This window comes from Oncorhynchus mykiss, chromosome 8, assembly GCF_057628025.1.
Source record: "Oncorhynchus mykiss isolate SJ-2025 chromosome 8, ASM5762802v1, whole genome shotgun sequence".
Lineage (NCBI taxonomy): Eukaryota > Metazoa > Chordata > Actinopteri > Salmoniformes > Salmonidae > Oncorhynchus > Oncorhynchus mykiss.
In genome coordinates this window covers 26,399,446-26,427,089 of record NC_143029.1, presented here as the reverse complement: position 1 = coordinate 26,427,089, position 27,644 = coordinate 26,399,446, and the positions used below count along the sequence as shown (strand labels likewise).

At 43.8% G+C, this 27,644-nt stretch overlaps 1 pseudogene; it reads left to right on the top strand.

Moving 5' to 3' along the window:
* Positions 1 to 498: 498 nt before the first annotated feature.
* Positions 499 to 27,443, top strand: LOC110529218 (adenylate cyclase type 3-like; annotated as a pseudogene).
* The last annotated feature ends 201 nt before the right edge of the window (positions 27,444 to 27,644 follow it).

Below are 27,644 nucleotides of genomic sequence, written 5' to 3'. Positions count from 1 at the left end.
TAACTACTTTACACCACTGAGCAACAGGAAACTCTTTTCAGTGCTGGTGGTGTTTTCCTCACTTCTCAACTGCCGACCTCGTCATGTGTGCGACGGACAAACTTGCAATGGTCGTGGTACTGGCAGTTGGCCTTGCGGGGGATATTGTACTCTACACGCTGTGCAAGCTCCCTGCGGCATCTGTTGCTTGCGCTAAGGTACCATACATAGTCCTGCTGATGATAGCCGTGCACGTGCTGTGCTATCTGGGGCTGAACTAGCAGACCCTGGTTCCTTTCACTGACCCTGGTCCATCTCCTGCTGCTCACAGCCCTGTCCTGTGGGAACCACACACTGGTGCTGGGGGTCATCATCGCACAGAGGCACCAGGACAGCCTGCAGGGAACCGTGCTGCTCAGACAGGTAAAGGAGAGGTGGACGTGGGTAGAGATTGGGAGGTGTGGGCAGAATGGGAGGTGGGTGCTTGTGTAAGTGAAACACTGGCCGGTAAGAGAGTGCATGATACAGGTGAGAAGACCTGAAACATCACACAACACTCTAAACTCAGCTAATCAGTTGCCTTTGTGTATCAGGTTAGGCAAGCCAGCTTTGCAGGGATCTGTGGTACACAGAGCTGAGGCTATTTTTTGAAGATTGTTGTTGAAGCAGAGCTTGTTGTCAAGGAAGTGAGTTTGTGTTTATACAGGACCTACCACCCCCACCTACCGTCAACCAATCATGTCAATGCAGAGCTATAGGGAACCCTCCGCATTGTTACATCATTTGGGCGGCACATGGTGATGCGGTACTGAGCTCAATTTGGCCTCTGCATGCCTCCAGAGGCTTCGCAATTGCGTCACAACATCCATACAGCGCCTCCGACCACATTTTCGGGTCAAGCATATATTGGTTTTGAGCATCACAATGCTCCCACAGCACCCCTCAAAACCTGTCAGTCACGACTTCCTTTTCAGCAGCATGTTGATATGTTCATGCCTCCCCCTATCTGCCCCTCTCCCCCAGCTCCTGGTTAACTGGGTGTTGTACCTGTGTGCAGTCACCGTCTCCCCCTCACCTATGCAAAGAAATCGCAGCAGCCCCACCCCCAAACTACTTCCCGCAGCTATGTACCCAGCAGGTGTGTGTGTGTGGCCTGATGCCCCACTGACCTTTTACCACTTTACAGGTGTGCTGTCACCTATAACTGTTAGTAATGTGCTGGAACACTCAGTGCTGCTTGAATTACAGTCTGAAGTCACTGCAGCTGATGAGACAATTATCGTGCCCTCCATCCTCTATCCTCTCCTACGCTTGTCCCTGACTGCTACTATTTGTGGAGCAAACAGTATGGGCCCTATATAGAGAGAGCATTCCCAGAGTACCAAAGGGGCAGTGGAGGCTTCTGAGAGATGAGTGCAGCCAGTTTATCAGAACACATCTATTAAGCTATTTTGTTTTCTCTGACGCGCCCCCCCCCCTTCTCTGTCTCTGTCTCTCTTGCAGTATCCTGTTTGGTGATTTAGTGGGTTTTAACCAGCTTTCCTCAGCGTGTATGTCTTGCTTTGTCTCTCCATGGCGTTGTTTCAAGTCAGTTCAAGGGGCTTTATTGGCATGTGAAACATATGTTATCATTGCCAAAGCAAGTGAAGTCTTCTTGTGTTGTTCTCTCCCTCTCCTCATCTCTCACGACAATGTCATGTTATGAGACTTTCACACTCATCCGACTTCCTTGTGCTGTTTTTAAAATACACTGTTTATTTCTCTCACAAACACACACAGCTCATGACATACATTCATATCATGTCTGTCGTTGATTCTCTCCTCTCTCCACCCTCCCCCTCCATGCAGCAACACCACCAGTTGTGTATCAAGATCCTGGGAGACTGTTACTACTGTATCTGTGGCCTGCCTGGTTACCGTGACGACCACACAGTTTGCGCCATCATAATGGGCCTGGCCATGGTGGAGGCCGTCTCGTAAGTTAGGGGAAGGATGAGAGTGCATGCGTGCACGTGTTCTCCCTGCGTGTCCACATCTCCCAGAGGACTATGGAGAGTTTGACCTAGAGCTGGGAAACTGAGGGGAGAGGTGTAAGTACCTGCTGGAGAAAGGCATAGACACCTAACTGTTACTGGTCCCCAAGGAAACCACCCAGGTCAACAGACTCAACGGGGTGGTGAGAGATGACCTCTTTCTGTCTAGCATGGTTCTGTAAATGAAATGTTTTATATTCCTCTCCCTCTATCTCCCCCCTCGTTTTTCAGAATGGAAACTCTCCCCAGTTGATTAACACCACATAGACCAATGGGAGCATTGGCTCAGTCCGGGCCACGCCAATAGAGTGCAAACAGGAAGACACACAGGTACACCTAACATGTAGCCCTTTCCTGCAGTCAAATTACCTAGTGACCTCATGGGTGGAATGTTATTCATATTTTTCATAATTTTATAATAAACATTATTTAAAAAAACCTGCCGAAAATCCGGTGTTTCTATGTCAAATGGTTTTGTTATATTTCAGTCTTCTGTGATGTACATAACTAAAAATGTAATACATTTCAACATTTTTAATCCCATAACCATGTGTGTGAGGTGTATACTTCTGTTTCAAAGTAGATTTGTTTAAATCTACCAAGAAACACTGTGTGACCCTGATCTTTCAATTTTTCAGTTTAAGATTTCCTTTATATTTGACTAAAGTGTGTGAATTTCACTGTGAGCCTATTTATGACCTTTGACCTGTGACAAGCCCTCAGCGTTAGATAAACAAGAAGACGGAAGCCAGGGAGTGTGAACAGGAGCTGAATAGACTACCTAACCTGGAGCTGCTGGAGAGAGAACGAAGAGACGTAAGTGAGGAGGAGAAGGGGAAAGAGTGGATAGAATAGGGAGTTGCTCCGAGAACCCCAAACACCACAGCTACATATGCGGTGCTGTCACTCGTGGCGACCACCATATACTGGTGCGGGGTCAGCCAGCTGGTCAAGCTGGGGCTCATGCTGCTGGTCATTGTGACAACGGGTGTCGTCAACATCTACAGCTGGAGGGACATCTACGAACTATATGACTTCATACGATTTACCAGCTACAGGTGAGGAACAATAACCCCTCAAGTGGTGCTAAAAACATGTACTGAAATGGTAGGTAGGTAAAGTGTAAAGCCGTGGATACTCAATATGTTCCCTCTCGCTCTCCCCCCTCTTCTCTCTGTCCTCAGGACATCTGTAGTCCCTTCCAAGTACCTGATGACAGTGATAGTCATTATCATGAGGATAAGCTTCTACTACTTTCCCAGACATGTGAGTCACCTCCTCCTGACCATCCTCACAATCACACCTCAGAACCAGATTGAGTCAGACCTCAATGAGCCTCAGCCTGTAACTCGTAAATAATCATAATTATCTTCTTTCTGATTCCCCCAACAACAATAGTCTGTAGGAGCTTTCTCCACACGTTCCGCTTCCTCACCTCTTTCTTTCTCACACACATACACCTAGGTGGAGAGGCAGTCAAATAAGCTGTTCCTGTGAAAGATTGAGGTGCATGACTAGAAGGTTAGGGTGTTTGAGATAAAGCACTGGTCACCAACATGCTGCCTGAACTAGAGGTCGACCGATTATGATTTTTCAACGCCGATACCGATTATTGGAGTACCAAAAAAGCCGATACCGATTAATCGGCCGCTTTTATTTATTTATTTATTTGTAATAATGACAATTACAAAAATACTGAATGAACACTTATTTTAACTTAATAAAATCAATTTAGCCTCAAGTAAATAATGAAACATGTTCAATTTGGTTTAAATAATTCAAAAACAAAGTGTTGGAGAAGATTTGCCATGTAAGAAAGCTAATGTTTAACTTCCTTGCTCAGAACATGAGAACATATGAAAGCTGGTGGTTCCTTTTAACATGAGTCTTCAATATTCCCAGGTAAGAAGTTTTAGGTTGTAGTTATTATAGGAATTATAGGACTATTTCCCTCTATACCATTTGTATTTCATTAACCTTTGACTATTGGATGTTCTTATAGGCACTTTAGTATTGCCAGTCAACAGTATAGCTTCCGTCCCTCTCCTCCCTCCTCCTTGGGCTCGAACCAACAACACAACGATAACAGCTACCATCGAAGCAGCGTTACCCATGCAGAGCAAGGGGAACAACTACTAGAAGGCTCAGAGTGAGTGACGTCTGAAACGCTATTAGGGCACGCTAACTAGCTAGCCATTTCCCTTCGGTTACACCAGCCTCATCTCGGAAGATGATAGGCTTGAAGTCATAAACAGCGCAATGCTTGACGCACAACGAAGAGCTGCTGGCAAAACACACGAAAGTGCTGTTTGAATGAATGTTTACTCGCCTGCTTCTGCCTACCACCGCTCAGTCAGATACTTAGATACTTGTATGCTTGTATGCTCAGTCAGATTATATGCAACACAGGACACACTAGATAATATCTAGTAATATCATCAACCATGTGTAGTTAGTTAACTAGTGATTTTGATAGTTTTTTATAAGATAAGTTTAATGCTAGCTAGCAACTTACCTTGGCTTGTTGCATTCGCGTAACAGGCAGTCTCCTTGTGGAGTGCAACGAGAGAGAGGCAGGTCGTTATTGCGTTGGACTAGTTAACTGTAAGGTTGCAAGATTGGAAGGTGAAAATCTGTCGTTCTGCCCCTGAATGAGGCAGTTAACCCACCGTTCCTAGACCGTCATTGAAAATAACAATGTGTTCTTAACTGACTTGCCTAGTGAAATAAAAGTATACAAAATAAATTTAAAAAATCGGCAAATTGGTGCCCAAAAATACCGATTTCCGATTGTTATGAAAACTTGAAATCGGCCCTAATTAATCGGCCATTCCGATTAATCGGTCGACCTCTAGCCTGAACATGTCGCCCAACACTTCCAGGGCTCTAAGAGAGACGAGGTGAGAGAAGGAATGGGGAGTAAAAAGATAGAGGGAAAATGAAAATACAAACAAGAAGGGAAAAGAAAGGGTATGGGGAGAAAATACAGCGAGCTGTAAAACGTTTTTCTTACCCTTCAGTTTGGTTTCTCCTCTGTAGGAGCTGTACAGACAGTCAAATGATGAGAAGATTACATAGCCACGGAAAGTAGTTTAGAGGTGGGGCTGCTGCAAAAAAATTTCCGTAGATGAGGGGGAGTCGGTGACTTCACACAAGTAGACACACTTGACAGTGTGAGTCATCTAACCCCACTGTGTGCGTGTGCGTGTTATTTTTAGTACAGTAACTGAATAATTGGATAACATGTGGCTTTCTCATGGCTTATTTTTAAAGAATTTTCAACATGTAATATCACGTACAGTTGAAGTCGGAAGTTTACATGCACCTTAGCCAACTACATTTAAACTCAGTTTTTCACAATTCCTGACATTTAATCCTAGTAAAAAATATGTCTTAGGTCAGTTAGGATCATCACTTTATTTTAAGAATGTGAAATGTCAGAATAACAGTAGAGAGAATTATATACTGTAACTGTAACGTTCTTTGCTTCACGGAAACGTGGCTCACTGGAGAGACTCTATCCGAAGCGGTGCAGCCAACGGGTTTCTCCACACATCGCGCAGACAGAAACAAACAACTTTCTGGTAAGAAGAGGGGCGGCGGCGTATGCCTTATGACTAACGTGACATGGTGTGATGAAAGAAACATACAGGAACTCAAATCCTTCTGTTCACCTGATTTAGAATTCCTCACAATCAAATGTAGACCGCATTATCTACCAAGAGAATTCTCTTCGATTATAATCACAGCCGTATACATCCCCCCCCAAGCAGACACATCGATGGCTCTGAACAAACTTTATTTAACTCTTTGCAAACTGGAAAACATTCATCCGGAGGCTGCATTCATTGTAGCTGGGGATTTTAACAAGGCTAATCTGAAAACAAGACTCCCTAAATTTTATCAGCATATCGATTGCGCAACCAGGGGTGGAAAGACCTTGGATCATTGTTACTCTAACTTCCGCGACGCATATAAGGCCCTGCCCCGCCCCCCTTTCGGAAAAGCTGACCACGACTCCATTTTGTTGATCCCTGCCTACAGACAGAAACTAAAACAAGAGGCTCCCACGCTGAGGTCTGACCAACGCTGGTCCGACCAAGCTGACTCCACACTCCAAGACTGCTTCCATCACGTGGACTGGGACATGTTTCGTATTGCGTCAGACAATAACATTGACGAATACGCTGATTCGGTGTGTGAGTTCATTAGAACGTGCGTTGAAGATGTCGTTCCCATAGCAACGATTAAAACATTCCCTAACCAGAAACCGTGGATTGATGGCAGCATTCGCGTGAAACTGAAAGCGCGAACCACTGCTTTTAATCAGGGGAAGGTGTCTGGTAACATGACCGAATACAAACAGTGCAGCTATTCCCTCCGCAAGGCTATCAAACAAGCTAAGCGTCAGTACAGAGACAAAGTAGAATCTCAATTCAACGGCTCAGACACAAGAGGCATGTGGCAGGGTCTACAGTCAATCACGGACTACAGGAAGAAATCCAGCCCAGTCACGGACCAGGATGTCCTGCTCCCAGGCAGACTAAACAACTTTTTTGCCCGCTTTGAGGACAATACAGTGCCACTGACACGGCCGGCAACGAAAACATGCGGTCTCTCCTTCACTGCAGCCGAGGTGAGTAAGACATTTAAACGTGTTAACCCTCGCAAGGCTGCAGGCCCAGACGGCATCCCCAGCCGCGCCCTCAGAGCATGCGCAGACCAGCTGGCCGGTGTGTTTACGGACATATTCAATCAATCCCTATACCAGTCTGCTGTTCCCACATGCTTCAAGAGGGCCACCATTGTTCCTGTTCCCAAGAAAGCTAAGGTAACTGAGCTAAACGACTACCGCCCCGTAGCACTCACTTCCGTCATCATGAAGTGCTTTGAGAGACTAGTCAAGGACCATATCACCTCCACCCTACCTGACACCCTAGACCCACTCCAATTTGCTTACCGCCCAAATAGGTCCACAGACGATGCAATCTCAACCACACTGCACACTGCCCTAACCCATCTGGACAAGAGGAATACCTATGTGAGAATGCTGTTCATTGACTACAGCTCGGCATTCAACACCATAGTACCCTCCAAGCTCGTCATCAAGCTCGAGACCCTGGGTCTCGACCCCGCCCTGTGCAACTGGGTACTGGACTTCCTGACGGGCCGCCCCCAGGTGGTGAGGGTAGGCAACAACATCTCCTCCCCGCTGATCCTCAACACTGGGGCCCCACAAGGGTGCGTTCTGATCCCTCTCCTGTACTCCCTGTTCACCCACGACTGCGTGGCCACGCACGCCTCCAACTCAATCATCAAGTTTGCGGACGACACAACAGTGGTAGGCTTGATTACCAACAACGACGAGACGGCCTACAGGGAGGAGGTGAGGGCCCTCGGAGTGTGGTGTCAGGAAAATAACCTCACACTCAACGTCAACAAAACTAAGGAGATGATTGTGGACTTCAGGAAACAGCAGAGGGAACACCCCCCTATCCACATCGATGGAACAGTAGTGGAGAGGGTAGCAAGTTTTAAGTTCCTCGGCATACACATCACAGACAAACTGAATTGGTCCACTCACACAGAGAGCATTGTGAAGAAGGCGCAGCAGCGCCTCTTCAACCTCAGGAGGCTGAAGAAATTTGGCTTGTCACCAAAAGCACTCACAAACTTCTACAGATGCACAATCGAGAGCATCCTGGCGGGCTGTATCACCGCCTGGTACGGCAACTGCTCCGCCCTCAACCGTAAGGCTCTCCAGAGGGTGGTGAGGTCTGCACAACGCATCACCGGGGTCAAACTACCTGCCCTCCAGGACACCTACACCACCCGATGTCACAGGAAGGCCATAAAGATCATCAAGGACATCAACCACCCGAGCCACTGCCTGTTCACCCCGCTATCATCCAGAAGGCGAGGTCAGTACAGGTGCATCAAAGCTGGGACCGAGAGACTGAAAAACAGCTTCTATCTCAAGGCCATCAGACTGTTAAACAGCCACCACTAACATTGAGTGGCTGCTGCCAACACACTGACACTGACTCAACTCCAGCCACTTTAATAATGGGAATTGATGGGAAATGATGTAAATATATCACTAGCCACTTTAAACAATGCTACCTTATATAATGTTACTTACCCTACATTATTCATCTCATATGCATACGTATATACTGTACTCTATATCATCGACTGTATCCTTATGTAATACATGTATCACTAGCCACTTTAAACTATGCCACTTTGTTTACATACTCATCTCATTTGTACATACTGTACTCGATACCATCTACTGTATCTTGCCTATGCTGCTCTGTACCATCACTCATTCATATATCCTTATGTACATATTCTTTATCCCCTTACACTGTGTACAAGACAGTAGTTTTGGAATCGTTAGTTAGATTACTTGTTGGTTATTACTGCATTGTCGGAACTAGAAGCACAAGCATTTCGCTACACTCGCATTAACATCTGCTAACCATGTGTATGTGACAAATAAAATTTGATTTGATTTGATTTTGGATATATTTCAGCTAGTATTTCTTTCATCACATTCCCAGTGGGTCAGAAGTTTACATACACTCAATTAGTACTTGGTAGCATTGCCTTTAAATTGTTTCACTTGGGTCAAATGTTTCAGGTAGCCTTACACAAGCTTCCCACAATAAGTTGAGTGAATTTTGGCCCATTCCTCCTGACAGAGCTGGTGTAACTGAGTCAGGTTTGTAGGCCTCCTTGCTCGCACATGCTTTTTCAGTTCTGCCCACAAATTTTCTATAGGATTGAGGTCAGGGCTTTGTGATGGCCACTTCAATACCTTGACTTTGTTGTCCTTAAGCCATTTTGCCACAACTTTGGAAGTATGCTTGGGGTCATTGTCCATTTGGAAGACCCATTTGCGACCAAGCTTTAACTTCAACTTGAGATGTTGATTCAATATATCCACATACTTTTCCTTTCTCATGATGCCATCTATTTTGTGAAGTGCACCAGTCCCTCCTGCAGCAAGTGTAACGGATGTGAAACGGCTAGCTTAGTTAGCGTGGGCGCTAAATAGCGTTTCAATCAGTGACGTCACTTGCTCTGAGACCTTGAAGTAGTAGTTCCCCTTGCTCTGCAAGGGCCGTGGCTTTTGTGGCGCGATGGGTAACGATGCTTCGAGGGTGACTGTTGATGTGTGCAGAAGGTCCCTAGTTCGCGCCCGGGTATGGGCGAGGGGACGGTCTAAATTTGTACTGTTACACAAGCACCCCACAACATGATGCTGCCACCCTTGTGCTTCACGGTTGGGATGGTGTTCTTCGGCTTGCGAGCTTCCCCATTTTTCGGCCAATGTGACAAAGTGTTGACTCCATGATCTGGACACAGCGCGAACTAAGCTAAGGGGAAATCAATCTCCTAAAAAAGAAAACACAATCACTCAAAAATTATTCCCGTGAATTCAATGTGCGGGTCATAGGACTTGAAACTGGTATGGAAGTGAGCAACCCAACATCCTTCTTGACCAATCATTTCTATGAGCTGTTTTGTCTGGAGAAGCAAGGCGCATGGGTCCCCTCCGGAACAGATCCCAGTGTATGATTGTTGGAATCCACAGTTTTTAAGTCAAACGGCAAATTGTTCGTCTCAATCGGGAGCTCTTACTTATGTGGAGAAGAGGATCAGCATCTACCCAGATCTGAGTGCCGAACTGTTGAAACAGATGACGACCTATAGTACAATGAGGTGAGATCAAAGCTTTGCTAGCTAAACCTGAGATGCGGCTTCATCCACCCGGCAAAACTCATCATAACCTTCCAGAATACAACACACGTTTTCCACTGCCAAGGAGGCTCAATACTTCCTTAAGAAACACATCAAGCCCAACACACAAAAGGGACAAGCCGACAAATATATTCAGGTATTCTTTCCATGCACAATCATGCAGTCTAGCCCATGGCTGTGATGCTGCCCTCAGCATAAAACAACGAGGACACCCTTCAATTGGGTAAAAGGAACACTTATTATTATTGCTGAACATTGGACTTCATTCTCATTATATTGCCTATGGTCCAGGACATTTAGATAATGATAACTTCACGTCAATTAATGAACAATGGACAATATATCAAAGGTTCATACAGACTGGGGCTGCTTCCTTGTGGGGCTACAGCGCATTACGTGGGCTAAACTGTTTAGAATAGATGGCCAGTCCCAAATGGGATACCACACAATCCTTTTTTTTCATGGCTGTCCCCCTCTGTTTACACTTCTGAATGTATCTCCCAGGAGGACTTGGCCTACAGGCCATGATTAATTATTGTGAAGATTTTAGCCTGCATTTCCTGCACATACACTCTACTTTTTTCTTTCTTTGTACATAGTATAGAGCACCTAAATGCTTAATACACATTGAGGGTACTTTATGTTTAAAGTAATTTAGACCATATTTGTCACGTTCTGACCTTTATTTCCTTTGTTTTGTCTTTATTTAGTATGGTCAGGGCGTGAGTTGGGGTGGGCAGTCTATGTGTGTTTTTCTATGTTGGGGTTTTGAGTTCAGCCATGGTTCTCAATCAGAGGCAGGTGTCGTTAGTTGTCTCTGATTGAGAATCATACTTAGGTAGCCTGGGTTTCACTTTTGAGTTGTGGGTGTTTGTTTCCATGTGAGTGTTTGTTGCCACACGGTACTGTTTCGGTTTTCGTTCATGTTCACGTTTATTGTTTTATATTTCATAGTGTTCAGTTTATATCTTAAAATAAACGTTATGGACACTTACCACGCTGCGCATTGGTCCTCCGATCCAGAAGAGGAGGAAGAATGCCGTTACAATATTGCTAATAATAATGAAGCTGATGGATCAATTATCAATCAAAGCTATCCTATATCCTATCCTATACTCCTATAGCCATCCTATTTGACTCTTTAGCCTTGCAAATCTGTTGTTATATCTCGCCTACTTCTTTTCTCATCTTCTTTTCATCAAGTCTGCAAACTTACATTTAAAGGTCTGAAGGGGTACATGTTTACTTATTTCATGTTTTAGTTTCTTTCTTTCTCAATACCTTAAGATTCCCCTTAATATTTAAGGAAGTGGGGGAATGGTTCACAGGGCGGTTCTGGGTGGGGAATAACCAATGGGTGGGTTTCCCTGTGGGTCATGCTTTTTGTTTCACATCAATGGGCTTATTAACACTAAAGATAACAATTACATCATTAATAATAAAAAAAATAAAAAAAATTAACAATGGCAACGCTAGCTATTCTCTCTTAGAATTTGAAAGGCCTAAACTGTCCTATTAAACGTTCCAGCTGTCTTGATATTCTAGCAAGAAACCATGTTGATATAGCAATGCTCCAAGAAACACACCTGCTCCAAGAAACACACCTGCTCCAAGAAACACACCTGCTCCAAGAAACACACCTGCTCCAAGAAACACACCTGCTCCAAGAAACACACCTGCTCCAAGAAACACACCTGCTCCAAAAAGAATAGAGAACCATTTGTACAAACTGGCTGCTTTTTCATCAGCCCCAAACAAAACTAAAGGTGTAATCATAATGATAAATAAGGAACAGAACATCACTATCATGGGTAAAGACCTCAAGTTATCCATAATGGAAAGAAAATTGCCTTTATTAATGTGTACGCTCCAAATTCATAAATATCTGCAATTCCATCTGGTTATTGGGACAGACATGAATGCCATTTTGTACATGCGAGACAAATCTAATAAGAACAACAATAATCCACGAGCAACCAAGGCTCTCTAGCATATACTCTCTGATTACAACCTCATTGAAACCTGGTCAGCTCATAACTCTAAAGCAAAACAGTACACTTTCTACTCAAACAGGCATAAATCAATCTCACAAATCGATTACATACTATTATCTACATGTCTTTTATCAAGCAAATAGAAATTTGATCAATGCACTTTACTGACCACCACGCTTACTATTGCCAACTTCAAATTTCAGAATCTCCTGAAAGAGCCACAAGATGGCATTTCAATATTTCATTACTACAAAATCCTACATTCTGTGATCAATTTGAAATTGAACTAAATAAATTAATAATGATCAATAAAAATTCAGTGGATGACCCTCGGATTCTATGAGATGCCACCAAAGGTTTAATTTTTTTTTTTTTTTTGAATAAATCACAATTAAAGGAGATATCAGATTGGGAAATGTTTGTTAAGGTCATTGTTAAGTTCACAACGAACACTGTTTTCAGACCTGGTAGCTATTACTCTTTCCAAAGTCAAGACAGAACTTAATTTATTGATAAGGCAGAGAGCAGAATTTGCCATCCATCGAGTTAGACTCAACCATTACGTCCATGGTAATCATCCCAGTCGTTTACTGGCCAACAAGGTACGCAGTAATGATCAATTAGCTGATATAGCAACTATTGAATCTGAAACAGGGAAATACGTTCAGAACCCAAATGAATCAAAGATTCTCCCGCTTCTATAAAGAACTGTACACCTCTGATTTTAAATCCACACCAAGCCAGACTAAGTCCTTTCTAAAATAATTAAGAACTCCTCTTCTCTCAACAGAGGAAGACACGTCGCTGGGAGCCCAAATCTCTTTAAATGAACTAAAAAGGGCATTGGATAACATGAATAAAGGCAAATCACCTGGATGGGCTGGTTATTCCTCCTAAGGTCTATTTACAATGTTGGAATCAATTAGGTCCACTATTGCTCAAAATGATTAATACAGCTGTTCACAAGGTTCATTTGGGAGAGATGTGAATACAGCACTAATTTAGCTTTATTTAAAAAAAAGGGTAAGCTGCTACCCAGTGTTTTCACTATTGCCCCCTATCTTTGATAAACACAGAGATTAATTTGTTTTCAAAATATTGTTGTCCAGTCTCGAAGACTTACTTACTCAAATTAGTTCACACAGCCCAACGCAGGTTTTTTTTAAATACATTTATTCTCTGTTGACTGTCACACCCTGATCCGTTTCACTTGTCTTTGTGCTTGTCTCCACCCCCCCCACCCCCTCCAGATGTTGCCAATCTTCCCCCATTATCCCCAGTGTATTTATACCTGTGTTTTCTGTTTGTCTGTTGCCAGTTTGTTTTGTTTTGTGAAACCTACCAGCGTTTCCCCCCTTGCTCCTGTCTGTTCTAGTTCCTGTTTTCTAGTTGTTCACGGTTTTGACCTTTCTGCCTGCCCTGACCCTGAGCCTGCCTGCCTGCCATTCTGTACCTTGCCTCACCACACTGGATTATTGACCCCAGCCTGTTCTTACATATCTTGCATTACTCATCTCACTTGTATATACTGTATTCTATACTATCTATTGCATCTTAGCCTATGCCGCTCTGACATCAATACATTTATATATTCTTATTCCATTCCTTACTTAGATTTGTGTGTGTTAGGTATTTGTTGTGGAATTGTTAGATATTACTTGTTAGATATTGCTGCACTGTCGGAACTAGAAGCACAAGCATTTCGCTACACTCGCAATAAATAACATCTGCTAACCATGTGTATGTGACCAATAAAATTTGATTTGGAGAAGACGCATGTTTCTGAGGACTTTTTACTGTCAACAGTAACACAAATGTCTGAATGTCATAAAAATGTAAGTTGCAGGGTTTTTTATTTATTTTTACATGCTGTGTAGGGTACTAGGGGGTAACTATCCCCCCTGTATTTCACATAAAGACCACAATATGTCACCAAATTCTTTTCAGAACACTTTTCCTGGCTGCCACTGCTCTTGCTCAACGAAAGATTTCCTTTGTGTCATCACAACTTTGGGAGATATTTCAACAAAACTATTTTGAGGTAAGTTTATCAAATTTTAAAATATTTTTAGTTGTAGATATAATCCAATTAAGTTATATTTATAATTGATTTTTAAATATACAAATAGGAAAGCCTTAAGATAAATAATCCACTAATGCCCAGTTAGCGCCAGTTTATGCTAATTTGCTAGCTAGCAACTTCACGAGCAGTAAATGCAAGCCAGCTAGCTAGTTAGCATAAGCTGCGAGGAGTGCTAGCTAACAACCTTACTACCAGATCATCTGAGGTAAAATACATTAAAAAGATAACGTAACTTAATGTGGTAGTGGTAAATGTTTCCACTAGTGACTGATAGCTTTACAGTTTTAGCTGTTTACACAGCATTTTATGTCATATTGCTGGATAGTTAGCTACGTTTTTAAGAGAGAGCTTTTCAATTGGCATCTCTCCCCCTGTTTTCAGTCACAGGTGGGGAATTGATTAAGTATGAGCAGTGCAGGAGGTGGACTCACGAGTTGGGCTCCAATTTTACTGGGGATAGCTTTATTTGTGACCTACAGTGCATTCGGAAAGTATTAAGACCCCTTGACTTTTTCCACATTTTGTTACATTACAGCCTTATTCTAAAATTGATTAAATTGTTTTTTCCCCCTCATAACGACAAAGCAAAAACAGGTTTTTATACATTTTTGCACATTTTATTTAAAAAAAACTGAAACATCACATTTACGTAAGTATTTAGACCCTTTACTCAGTACTTTGTTGAAGCACCTTTGGCAGTGATTACAGCCCCGAGTCTTCTTGGGTATGATGCTACAAGCTGATTGAGGAGTTTCTCCCATTCTTCTCTGCAGATCCTCTCAAGCTCTGTCAGGTTGAGGAGTGGCTTACGTCTGGTCACACTACCATAAAGGCCTAATTGGTGGAGTCGCTGTCCTTCTGGAATGTCACACAGTTGACAATGCATGTCAGAGCAAAAACAAAGCCATGAGGTCTAAGGAATTCTTCATAGAGCTCCAAGACAGTATTCTGTCAGGGCACATATCTGGGGAAGGGTACCAAAAAATGTCTGCAGCATTGAAGGTCCCCTAAACTGTAGCCATTTATTTCCCTTTGTAGTTTATTCACCTAAGCATGACCTTCATCCACATACCATTTCTTCCCAAACATTGCTTTTTTTGTGTCAGCAATTAAACACTGTTCTTAGGGGGGGCTAGGTAATTACCACTAATTACTTACTGGTACTTTGATACGTTTCAGCCATATGTTCTACTGTATGGCTGTTGCTCATTTTGATGTATGAGTTGCCAATACTGCTCTCCGTATTGTTTGTTGTTTGTAGTATTATTCCGTACAGCCATTGATGTTATTGTATTGGTTGCACAAGTGCTTTTGCAGAAGTAGTTTGGTTGTTGTATTGGCGGGCATTGTCTTTTGCATGCACACGCTACCGCAGCATTTTCCGTGGTGGCCTTTATTAAGGTGTTTTATTGTGCTGCCATGGGCGAGCTTTTAGAGTCATGCCAGACAGTTCTTGGAGGTTGCTCATTGCGCAGAGTAATTTATGACTGTGGCGGCAGGGCAGATCTGATGTCTCAGCCTGCAGGTTCACACAAGGCTGGAGAAAGAAGGTGCCATACATCTTGACCCTTTGTCAATCCAAGTAATTGGTTTCGCTTTCTCTTTCCAAGAGGTGAATGTTCAAGTTCATGTTATATTGATGCTGTGTTTATAGTCCTTTGTAGACATGTTGTACGTGGATTTCATTTTTTTATTTTATTGAATTGAACAACACCCGGCGCCGACAGAGATGGCCGCCTCACTTCGCGTTCCTAGGAAACTATGCAGTATGTTGTTTTTTATGTGTTATTTCTTACATTGTTACCCCAGGAAATCTTAGGTTTTATTGCAAACAGTCGGGAGGAACTATTGGATTTAAGAGCAATGTCAACTCACCAACATTACGACCAGGACTTTCCCGAAGCGGATCCTCTGTTTGGCCCACCACCCAGGACAATGGATCGGATCCCAGCTGGCGACCCAAAACATCGGCGCCGCAGAAGGGGCAGACGGAGCGGTCTTCTGGTCAGGCTCCGTAGACGGGCACATCGCACAACGCTCCCGAGCATACTACTCGCCAATGTCCAGCCTCTTGACAACAAGGTAGACGAAATCCGAGCAAGGGTTGCCTTCCAGAGAGACATTAGAGATTGTAACATTCTTTGTTTCACGGAAACATGGCTCACTCGAGACACGCTATCGGAGTCGGTACAGCCACCTGGTTTCTTCACGCATCGCGCTCTGGTAAGAAGAAGGGCGGGGGTGTATGCCTTATGATTAACGAGACGTGGTGTGATCATGACAACATACAGGAATTCAAGTCCTTTTGTTCACCTGACTTACAATTCCTCACATTCAAATGCCGACCGCATTATCTACCAAGAGAATTCTCTTCGATCATAATCACAGTCGTGTATATTCCCCCCCAAGCAGACACATCAACGTCCCTGAACGAACTTCATTTGACTCTATGTAAACTGGAAACCACACATCCTGAGCCTGCATTTATTGTAGCTGGGGATTTTAACAAGGCTAATCTGAAAACAAGACTCCCTAAATTATATCAGCATATCGATTGTGCTACCAGGGCTGGTAAAACCCTGGATCATTGTTATTCTAACTTCCGCGATGCATATAAGGCCCTCCCCCGCCCTCCTTTCGGAAAAGCTGACTACGACTCCATTTTGTTGCTCCCAGCCCATAGACAGAAACTAAACAGGAAACGCCCGTGCTCAGGTCTGTTCAACGCTGGTCTGACCAATCGGATTCCACGCTTCAAGATTGCTTCGATCACGTGGACTGGAATATGTTCCACATAGGGTCAAACAACAACATTGATGAATACGCTGATTCGGTGAGCGAGTTCATTAGCAAGTGCATCGGTAATGTTGTACCCACAAGCGTCTATTAAAACATTCCACAATCAGAAACCGTGGATTGATGGAAGCATTCGCGCAAAACTGAAAGTGCGAACCACTGCTTTGGAAAAAAAAAATTAAAATCTGAAATTAACGTAGGAAAATATAACACATTATATCTGGTAAAAGATAATACGAAACAAAAAACATGCGTTTTCTATAAATAAATAAAATCATCATCTTTGAAATGCAAGAGGCCATAAAATCACATATGAGTTTAGGCACAATATAGATTTTGGCCACCAGATGGTAGCAGTGTGTGTGCAAAGTTTCAGACTGATCCAGTTTCCACTATGCCGGACTTGCGCATGCGCCATCGTGTGCAAATTGATTTTGTCCCCCTACACCAAACGCGACCACGACATGTAGGTTGAAATATCAAAACAAACTCTGAACCAATTGAATTAATTTGGAGACAGGTCGAAAAGCATTAAAGCATTAACCATTTATGGCAATGTAGCTTGCTAGCTTGTAGTTTCTAACTAATTTGTCCTATTTCGCTAGCTAGCTTTCTGTTGATAGCTAATTTGTCCTGGGTTATACAGTGCCTTGCGAAAGTATTCGGCCCCCTTGAACTTTGCGACCTTTTGTCACATTTCAGGCTTCAAACATAAAGATATAAAACTGTATTTTTTTGTGAAGAATCAACAACAAGTGGGACACAATCATGAAGTGGAACGACATTTATTGGATATTTCAAACTTTTTTAACAAATCAAAAACTGAAAAATTGGGCGTGCAAAATTATTCAGCCCCCTTAAGTTAATACTTTGTAGCGCCACCTTTTGCTGCAAATTACAGCTGTAAGTCGCTTGGGGTATGTCTCTATCAGTTTTGCACATCGAGAGACTGACATTTTTTCCCATTCCTCCTTGCAAAACAGCTCGAGCTCAGTGAGGTTGGATGGAGAGCATTTGTGAACAGCAGTTTTCAGTTCTTTCCACAGATTCTCGATTGGATTCAGGTCTGGACTTTGACTTGGCCATTCTAACACCTGGATATGTTTATTTTTGAACCATTCCATTGTAGATTTTGCTTTATGTTTTGGATCATTGTCTTGTTGGAAGACAAATCTCCGTCCCAGTCTCAGGTCTTTTGCAGACTCCATCAGGTTTTCTTCCAGAATGGTCCTGTATTTGGCTCCATCCATCTTCCCATCAATTTTAACCATCTTCCCTGTCCCTGCTGAAGAAAAGCAGGCCCAAACCATGATGCTGCCACCACCATGTTTGACAGTGGGGATGGTGTGTTCAGCTGTGTTGCTTTTACGCCAAACGTAACGTTTTGCATTGTTGCCAAAAAGTTCAATTTTGGTTTCATCTGACCAGAGCACCTTCTTCCACATGTTTGGTGTGTCTCCCAGGTGGCTTGTGGCAAACTTTAAACAACACTTTTTATGGATATCTTTAAGAAATGGCTTTCTTCTTGCCACTCTTCCATAAAGGCCAGATTTGTGCAATATACGACTGATTGTTGTCCTATGGACAGAGTCTCCCACCTCAGCTGTAGATCTCTGCAGTTCATCCAGAGTGATCATGGGCCTCTTGGCTGCATCTCTGATCAGTCTTCTCCTTGTATGAGCTGAAAGTATAGAGGGACGGCCAGGTCTTGATAGATTTGCAGTGGTCTGATACTCCTTCCATTTCAATATTATCGCTTGCACAGTGCTCCTTGGGATGTTTAAAGCTTGGGAAATCTTTTTGTATCCAAATCCGGCTTTAAACTTCTTCACAACAGTATTTCGGACCTGCCTGGTGTGTTCCTTGTTCTTCATGATGCTCTCTGCGCTTTTAACGGACCTCTGAGACTATCACAGTGCAGGTGCATTTATACGGAGACTTGATTACACACAGGTGGATTGTATTTATCATCATTAGTCATTTAGGTCAACATTGGATCATTCAGAGATCCTCATTGAACTTCTGGAGAGAGTTTGCTGCACTGAAAGTAAAGGGGCTGAATAATTTTGCACGCCCAATTTTTCAGTTTTTGATTTGTTAAAAAAGTTTGAAATATCCAATAAATGTCGTTCCACTTCATGATTGTGTCCCACTTGTTGTTGATTCTTCACAAAAAAATACAGTTTTATATCTTTATGTTTGAAGCCTGAAATGTGGCAAAAGGTCGCAAAGATCAAAGGGGCCGAATACTTTCGCAAGGCACTGTAAATATTGAGTTGTTATTTTACCTGAAATACATAAGGTCCTCTACTCTGACAAAAAATCCAAACATAAAACGGTCAACCGAATCGTTTCCAGTCATTTCTCCTCCTTCCAGGAAACTTTTTCTTCTTTGTACTTTATATGGCGATTGGAAACTAACTTTCATATAAGGTGCATTGCCACAACCGACCTCAGTTCATCTTTCAATCACCCACATGGGTACATGCTTCTAAAAACCAATGAGCAGATGGAAGAGGCAGAACTTGCAGCGAGTTCTGCGTCACAAATAGAATCACCTATTTTAGCGCCCGGCAACACAGACGCTAGTTGATGCGCGCGAGCAGTGTGGGTGCAATGATTGAATAACATGTATGTGTACATTTATTTAGCAACGCTCGTGCATGCAACGGGTCCGGTTTGGGCATGGTGTTACATTACTGCACAACATTTTGATTCATGTCTGCCCAAATGTGCCGAAATGGTCAATTGATACATTTTCAAGTACATAACTATAGAGAACATACACAAATTATATGGTAATAAAGGTTTACACACTCCCAGGAAGGTCATACATTATTTTCCCTACACATCTAAATGGCAGGGTAGGTGTAGGACCAGAAAAATCAGGGGTTCAAACCGTAGAACCCATTTCCTACATTTCAATTGAATTTACCATCAAATCAAATCAAATGTATTTATAGCCCTTCGTACATCAGCTGATATCTCAAAGTGCTGTACAGAAACCCAGCCTAAAACCCCAAACAGCAAGCAATGCAGGTGTTGAAGCACGTTCGCTAGGAAAAACTCCCTAGAAAGGCCAAAACCTAGGAAGAAACCTAGAGAGGAACCAGGCTATGAGGGGTGGCCAGTCCACTTCTGGCTGTGCCGGGTGGCGATTATAACAGAACATGGCCAAGATGTTCAAATGTTCATAAATGACCAGCATGGTAAAATAATAGGTCTGAGACAGGTAGCACGTCCGGTGAACAGGTCAGGATTCCATAGCCGCAGGCAGAACAGTTGAAACTGGAGCAGCAGCACGGCCAGGTGGACTGGGGACAGCAAGGAGTCATCATGCCAGGTAGTCCTGAGGCATGGTCCTAGGGCTCAGGTCCTCCAAGAGAGAGAAAGAAAGAGAGAAAGAAAGAATTAGAGAGAGCATACTTAAATTCACACAGGACACCGGATAAGACAGGAGAAGTACTCCAGATATAACAAACTGACCCTAGCCCCCCGACACATAAACTACTGCAGCATAAATACTGGAGGCTGAGACAGGAGGGGTCAGGAGACACTGTCAGAGGTGAATGTATCAAACCAGTTGCCGTGATAAAAGTTTTTTATTGTTGTGCACTCTCCTCAAACAAAAGCATGGTATTTGTTCAATGTAATAGCTACTGTAAATTGGATAGTGTAGTTAGATTGACAATAATTTCAGCTTTCTGCACATATAAGACATGTCTATGTCCTGGAAAGTTGGCTGTTACTTACATCATTCTAGTGACATTGGTGTACGTTAGCAACAACCTTCCCGGTATAGGGACACCAATCCCGTAGAGGTCAAAGCTGAAATATGTAACTTTTTGGGCGATCCAACCAAATTCACATATAAATGTGAATTATAGATTTGTCATTGAAAGCAAGTCTAAGAAGCTTTATATCTGTTCTATGTGTGCTATTTCTATGCTTCTTGTGCTTAGGTTTAGTTTTTGTGTCTTTCACTTTTGGTTTTGTACACCAGCTTCAAACAGCTGAAAATACAATATTTTTGGTTATTGAAAATGTTTTTCACAGAGGTTTTGATGGTACAATGATTCTCTACACTGTACATTGCTTGTATTGTCACGCAAACAGAAATTATGCAAAACTATTAGAATTTTTGCAACCTGGAAATTGCAGAGCTATTTCTGCATATTGCTTTAGTCCTATTATTATTGCTAACACGATTTATATTTGGCTCAAAATTTTAAAAAAATAAAAATGAAATAGAATCAACATGGCAAGCCCATACTCCAATATTTCACAATAATGCTTTGCGATCTGGAGGGCGGCCTTTTGCATCCCTCCCAATGGTTCAAATGTGGAATCGGTACCCTTAACGATGTCATGGACAGTCATGGTTGCAGACCATTCCATGATTTGAATAATACACATTACCAGGCAACTCATTTTTTCTATATTTACAACTTTGGTCAGCAATGCTGGCCTATGGAGTCCCTTGCGAAACCCAACTACCGAACCATCCAATTATGGTATTTATAAATAAATTATCTGGGTTCACAAAAGGACTGATCTATATTTTTAAAAAGTATGGTCCACAGATCTAATTGAATCTGAACAACCACTTCAACTGGAACAAAATATGGAAAAATATGACCTTTGCATCCCATAATCCAAACCATCAATTTATACATTTTAAGTTTGTTCACAGACGGTATTAACAACAAGGAAACATTTTACGATGAAATTGGCCCCAACTCCCAACTGTTCACTGTGTCCTCTAACTCAGGTAGGAACATTCCTTCATATGATGTGGGAGTGCCCTGCGGTTAAATGCTTTTGGGGCAAAGTTACAAAATTAATTTCAAAGTGCATGAATTTAAATATGAAATGCTTTGCATCTATTATGTTACTTAACGATGATAGCCCCTTGAATCTCTCAATTAATCAGAGAAGATTACTGCTGGCAGGCAGTACTGCTGCGAGAGAAAAAAAATGTTGGCTCTAAGATGGCAATCGCCTCACTCTCTCCCATTTAATCAGTGGATACAGTTACTATTACAAGTTATAACATTAGAATTATCTCCAGCGAGAATGAATGGTGCTCGTCAAAGAACCGCCTCTGCTGAAGCCCCACACATACAAACCAATAATATATATTTATTTAGACTTTTGTTACTTTCTTTGCATCCAGGCCCACGAGGAAGGGGTGGCACTTGGTGTCTCTGGTCTTTGTGGGGGATGATGGGGGTGATTGGGGGGATTGTAAGGGGAGACTCAGGGGATGGATGGTTAGGAGGGGGACTGATAAACAACCTTGGTTGCTGGGTGGGATGGGAAGGGGTGGGAGGAATGCTTTCTTTGGGTCGGGTTAGGGGGGTGGTCTCTCTTCTTTGTATGGAGTCACACTCGAGAACAATACAAACAGATCCGGTAACCACAGCAACTGATAACACTGAGCTCAATATACAGAATGTCAAATCAAGCTCAATGTAGGATCGGACCCCTTTTTTCAATTTTCACCTCAAATGACATACCCAAATCTAACTGCCTGTAGCTCAGGACCTGAAGCAATGATATGCATATTTTTGAAACCATTTGAAAGGAATCACGTTGAATTTTGTGGAAATGTGAAATTAATATAGGGGAATATAATACATTAAAACTGGTAAAAGATCATACAAATAAAAAAGCATGCGTTTAAAAAAAGATTATTTGAAATGGAAGAGAAAGGCCATATGACTTAGGACTCTAGGCACAATTTAGACTTTGGCCACTAGATGGCAGCAGTGCATGTGCAAAGTTTTAGACTGATACAATGATCCATTGAATTACTGTTCAAAATGTTGTATCAAGTCTGCCCAAATGTGCCTAATTGGTTTATTGATACATTTTCAAGTTCATAACTGTGCACTCTCCTCAAACAATAGCATGGTATTATTTTATTGTAATAGCTACTGTAAATTGGACAGTGCAGTTAGATTAACAATAATTTAAGCTTTCTGCCCATATCAGATATGTCTATGTCCTGGGAAATGTTCTTGTTGCTTACAGTGTCATGCTAATTACATTAGCGCACGTTAGCTCAACCGACACGCGGGGGGGACACCGATCATGTAGAGGATAACAGCATTGCTAATGGTGTTGATGATGATGATGGTGTTGATGATGATTGTGATGAGGATAATGATGAAGGCTCTATTGCTCCTCTAGTCATTGTTAGAGCTTTGGCAGCACTTAGCTGACCTGGCAGACATTGCTCTGGCCATGCAGGGTCATTGGGGAGGCAGCGTAGTCTAGTGGTTAGAGCATTGGACTAGTAACCGAAGGCATTGCAATATCGAATCCCCGAGCTGACAAGGTACAAAATCTGTCGTTCTGCCCCTGAACAAGGCAGTTAACCCACTGTTCTTAGGCCGTCATTGAAAATAATAATTTGTTCTTAACTGACTTGCCTAGTTAAATAAAGGTAAATAATTCTCACCAAACTCAACAACCAGTCCTTCAACAGTTTCATGCTTTGCTTGTGTGTGTGTGTGTGTGTGTGTGCCATAACATACCTCTCCCCCTTAGGTCTGAATAAGGGCTCTGTGTTGGCTGTAGTGATCTGTGCTCGTAAACCTCACTATGACATCTGGGGCAACACAGTCAACATAGCCAGCAGAATGGAGTCTACAGGGGTGATGGGCAACATTCAGATAACGCACATTGTCCCATTTCCTCTCATGTCTACTACCTTCTTTTTCATTCTAACCCTTATAAAACCTTGTGACGTCACATGAGTCATACTAGTACGGATATTAAGATCCCCAAAAATCTACTGTTGGTGCCCATTCAAATTAGCCCCACGGTTGTCTTGTTAAATCTGAAATGAAACATCATGACTGTTTTCTCATTAGCTGGGAAATTTGTTAGGAAGGTGTTCGATTCTCCGTTGTCTGGGAGAGAGGCTGCTTAGAAGCTACTTAGAAGCGTCAAAACTCCCAAAGTGTGGCATACTACGTAGTAGATTTCCGCACGTTGGCCACTGAGATTGCCTGGAACCTGAATTCTCTTTTCAACACATTCCTTCACGGATTATCGGAGGAGGTTAAAGATGAGCTCGCAGCCCGGGAGCTTCCCATGGACCTCGACTCCCTCATCGCCTTGACCTTACGGACTAATGGGTGGCTACGGGAACATAGGAGGGAGAGGAGTTCTGTTCCCGGTCACACTCGCTCGCCCACTGCTCCCACCTCGCCTCCGAGGAATAACGGAAGTTCCTGATGTCCACCTTACAGAGGGAATCCGATGTCACCTGAGTGCCCAATGGGAATCACAGAGGGCAGTCGACTCACCTCCTCCAGAGCCCAAGCTTCTGGGAAGGGCTAGATTGAGGGCTAGATTGAGCACCAGGAGCTGTCTGTATTGTGAGACTACAGGACATTATATTTCCACCTGTCCATTTAAAAAGACCAGGCTCATCTGCAGGTACGAGTACTCTGGTGAGCCATACGAAGTTATTCCAATCTCCCCTTACTCGTACCCCTCTCCATGACACCCTGTTGTGGGGTGACCAGGCCAAATATCTTTGGGTGCTCATTGACTCTGAGGCCGACAAGAACTTTATCGACGCTACCTTGGTGTTGGAGCTGGGCATCTCCATTCAACCCCTCTCCGTTCCCATGGACGTGAGAGCGCTGGAAGGGCGCTCTATTGGTAGAGTCACCTGCAATACGCTTCCTATCAACCTACGAGTATCAGGAAATCACAGTGAGTGTATGCAGTTCCTGCTTATAGAATTTCCCCATGTACCCATGGTTTTGGGGTATTCATGGCTCCAGAAGCACAATCCCCTGAGTGACTGGGCTACTGGTTCTATCGTGGGTTGGAGCCCGTTCTGCAATGCACATTGCCTTAAGTCGGCACAGCCTGCCCCGGGATGTCTTCCTGCAGGCTTGGGAGAAGCCTCGGATATCTCCGCCATTGCCGCGGAGTGCCTGGACCTCTGGGAGGTCTTCAACATGGTCCCTTTACTCCATGTCGGGTCCAGAGACCAAGGCTATGGAGAAGTACATTGAGGACTCTCTCGCTGCAGGGAATGTTTGTCCATCTGCCTCTCCCGCCGATGCAGGGTTCTTCTTTGTGGAGAAGAAGGACAAAACCCTGCACCCGTGTATCGACTAACGGGGCCTTAATGACATCACAGTTAAGAAACGTTACCCTCTACCACTCATCTCCTAGGCTTTCGAACCTCTTCAGGGAGCGACCCTATTCTCACAGTTGGACGTTCGGAACGCCTACAATCTGGTTCGGATACGGAAGGAGATGAGTGGAATACAGCGTTAAACATGGCTAGTGAGCACAATGAGTACTTGGTTATGCCATTTGGACTGACCAACGCTCCCGCTGTGTTCCAGGCTCTGGTCAATGATGTGCTCCGGGACATGCTGAACCAGTTCGTGTTTGTCTACCTCAACAGAGGTACCTACAGCTCAAGAGCACGTCCTCCATGTCTGACAGGTCCTTCAGTGTTTCCTGAAGAAACAACTTTTCGTTAAAGTGGAGAAGTGTGAATTGCATCGCTCTACCCTCTCCTTCCTAGGATACGTCATCGCTGCAGGACATATACAGATGGATACAGATAAGGTGAGAGCGGTGGTGGATTGGCCTCAACCCACATCCATAGTGCAGCTGCAACATTTCCTGGGATTTGCTAACTTCTACAGCCACTTCATCTGGGGTTAAAGCACCCTGGCTTCCCCCCTCTCAGCACTCACCTCTCCCAAGGTTCCATTCACGTGGTCTCCAGCAGCTGACCAGGTGTTCTCGGACCTCAAGCATTGATTCACTACAGACCCCATCTTAATCTATCTGGACCTGTCCCCTCTGTTTGTGGTGGAGGTTGACGCCTTGGATGTCGTAGTGGGGGCTATCCTGTCCCAGCGTTCTGCCCAGGACCAAAATATGCACCCCTGTGCTTTTCTCTCCCATCGTCCTACCCCTGTTGAAAGGAACTATGATAATCGAGAACTCCTCACCATCAAGATGGTGTTGGTGGAGTAGAGGCACTGGTTGGAGGGGGCGGAACACCCATTCTTAGTGTGGACTGACGATAAAAACATGGAATATCTCCGGAATGGGCACATTCCTTGAGACTGACCTGTCATCCAAGCTCCCGTCGGACCCTGGCTTTCATCCGACGACGCTTTTGGTGGTGTTCCATGGTTTCTGACATCTCCGCGTTTGTTGCTGCCTGCACTGTGTGTGCACAAAATAATACTCTGCAGCAAACTCCGGCTGGCCTTCTTTAACCACTCCGTTCCTCACCGCCCCTGGTCCCATATATCCCTGGACTTTGTTACTGGTCTTCCTCCGTCAGATGGCAACACCACGATCCTGACGGTGGTGGATAGATTTTCTAAAGCCACCCATTTTATTCCGCTTCCCAAGTTACCCTCAGCCAAGAAGGGGGCTCAGCTCATGGTGCAGCAGGTCTTCCGGATCCATGGACTTCCGGTCGACATGGTCTCCGATCGTGGTCCTCAGTTCTCCTCCCGGTTCTGGAAGGCATTCTGCACCCTCATAGGGTCGTCGGCCTGCCTATCCTCTGGTTATCACCCCCAATCCAATGGCCAGTTGGAGTGAGCCAATCAGGACCTGGAGACGGCTCTTTGTTGCTTCGTCTCCGCCAACCTCCCCACCTGGAGCCAGCAACTTGTGTGGTTGGTATATGCCAGCAACACCCTTCCCTGCTTGGCCACTGGTCTCTCGCCCTTCGAGTGTTCCTTGGGATACCCTCTGCCCAGATGTTCGTCTGCCGCTGTCGCCGTACCTGGAAGAGAGCCCGGGTCGCTCTTCTAAAGACCACATCCAGGTATCGGCGATAGGCGGATTGCCACAGGGCCCCTGCTCCACGCTATCGGCTCGGGCAGAGGGGTATGGCTTTCCATTCCGGACCTGCCCCTCCGGGTGGAGTCGCGTAAACTTTCCCCCCGTTTCATCGGGCCTTTCCCCATCTCTAAAATCCTTAGCCCCTCTGCTTTCTTCTGTTGCCTCGCACCCTCTGTATTCAATCGCACTTTTCATGTGTCTAGGATTAAACCTATGTCTCACAGCCCTTTGTCTCCTGTTTCCTGCCTGCCGTCCTGTACCAACTATGAAATAACACACATGGAATAATGTAGTAACCAAAAAAGTGTTAAACGAATCAAAATATATTTTATATTTGAGATTCTTCAAAGTAGCCACCCTTTGCTTTGATGACAGCTTTGCTCACTCTCGGCATTTCTACAATGTAGAAAACAGTCAAAATAAAGAAAAACCCTTGAATGAGTAGGTGTGTCCAAACTTTTGACTGGAACTGTATGTGTGTTGTTATTGCTGGAATTCGGGATTTACTAAACAGTTTTAGGCTGAACTGCTTTCATTGGGGAGAGATTGCTTCCGAATTTTTATGGAAAACGTCACTTTGTCATATAGACCTGTGGACCATTTTTATCTGTCATTACCCTATGATGTACTGCCCCTAGGTGGTGGAGGACTGCTATAACATCATGAAGGAGTATGGATTCCACTTCATCCGGAGAGGGCTATCTTTGTCAAAGGGAAGGGGGAGCTACTAACCTTCTTCATGAAAGTAGCAACAGCACTGGTCCCACCACCACTACAGCACTGCCTCACCAAGTAGTGGGCCATTCCTGATCCACACCTGCTGATACAACAGACATAGTACAGATTACACATGGAGTCATCATTCTTATATATATGAACACACTGGAGACATGTTTTAACGGCTTAAATTTAAATGCCATGGGCAAGCGTACAGTTAGACCGTTTCTACATATTAAGAAAAACAAAAACACACTCACTTTTGTACTCCAATAGCCGCATCTGGATTCACTGGCAACTGATAGTCCAAGTGAAAAAGTAGAGAAAGTAGGCCTATTAGCTTATACACCTTTATAATGAGCAGCACAGCTTGCTCTCTGAAATATGAAATCATACCTTTTTTACATTGATGGGTAC